This window comes from Elephantulus edwardii, unplaced genomic scaffold (assembly GCF_000299155.1).
Source record: "Elephantulus edwardii isolate Elephantulus edwardi_28Jun2011 unplaced genomic scaffold, EleEdw1.0 scaffold00146, whole genome shotgun sequence".
In the NCBI taxonomy this organism is placed as follows: Eukaryota; Metazoa; Chordata; class Mammalia; order Macroscelidea; family Macroscelididae; genus Elephantulus; species Elephantulus edwardii.
Genome location: NW_006399896.1, coordinates 1656 through 3232, shown reverse-complemented (window position 1 = coordinate 3232; position 1577 = coordinate 1656).

Genomic DNA, 1577 nt, shown 5'->3' with positions numbered 1-1577 from the left:
CAGACACATCGACTGCTGACATTTTTTCCTTTTGACCACTGTCTATTAAGTTTAGTTGTACTGTCTCCAAGGGAAGGTGACGTGTCCTGTAGAACTCCTGTGTAGATTATGTTTTCCTTTTCCCGCCGCTTTTTCCTGGGTACCTTTGAAAGACGCCTCTTTGTTATTGTCTGAGGTGACTTCCCCTTGTGCGCCACTCCCAAGCTTCCCTTCTGTCCCCAAGGGTCTCTTCCCACGGGTTTTTCCTCTTCATTATTACGCATCATTAAAAAATTATCAACAATGAAAGAAACACTGTACAATATGGATAAAACTAGAATTATGCTGAGCTACGTATGGCATATAAGACCACTAATATAAAAAGGATATCAAAACATGAATTGCAGTGGTAAGAATATTTTCTTGAGGTTAAGCTTCAATTCTATGTTGAAGGCTGCGTCCTTGACCATCTGCGGAAAATATGTCCGTCTTCCCCAGTTTCAGCAAGCAAAGTTGTGTCATCTGCATAATGCAGGTTATTGATGAGTCTTTCTCTAATCCTGTTGCCACATACTTCCTCACAGAATCCAGCCTCCTGGATTGTCTGTTCCACATAAAGATTGAAGTGGTATGGAGATAAAATGTGTCACTGGCATCCAGCTTCCCTGATTTTGAAGTATACTGTGTTTTCTTGCTCTATTCTAACCACTGCGTCCTGGTGCAAGCATAGATCTCACATAAGCGCAATCATGTGTTCTGGGATTCCCATTCTTCTCAAAGTTGGCCACAGTTTGTTGTGATCCACACAGTCAAATGCCTTTGCACAGTCAATGAAACACAAATTGACATTCCCCTGGTACTCTCTGCTTTCAGCTAAGATCTATCTAACCTTGGCTGTAATATCCCTAAGTGCCCCATCCTCTTCTAAACCCAGACTACCATCAGGTAGTTCTCTGTTGATGTGCTGTTCCTATCATTTTTTTAATAATCTTCAGCAGGATTTTGCTTTTATGAGATATGATATTGTTGATATGATGTGACAATTTCCATACTCTGTCAGGTCACCTTTTTTTGAAATGGAAATAAATATGGATCTCTCCCAGGCTATTGGCGAGAGAGTTTTCCAGCAGATTTCTTGGCACAACGTGGTGTGTGTGCCTAGGACAGCATCTGTTTGTTGAAATATGTTATTTGGTATGCTGTCAATTCTTGGGGACTACCCCCACCCCCAATTTCTTCAGAGAAGCTTAAACTTTCTCCAACAGAGGCACTTGATTATATGCTGTTTCATTAAATTCTGTGTCAACTTTTTGGTTTAGTCACTCTGTGTACTCCTTCCATCTTCTCACTAATTACCAAATATCTAAAGTGTATGCATAATACATATTGAATATATATACCTAATACCTAAATTTTTGCTATTGTTGTGATGAGTCCAGTTGAAACCAACCCATACCTGACACTCCAGCGTGTTTTCAGAGGCAGTTAGTCTCATGGGACGTGATTGCCTATCCTTCTCCTGTGGAGCACTTTGTAAGGCATTAAAATAGTATTTAACACAATGCTTGGGTGCAACAGCAGAGGTCATACACTAAGAC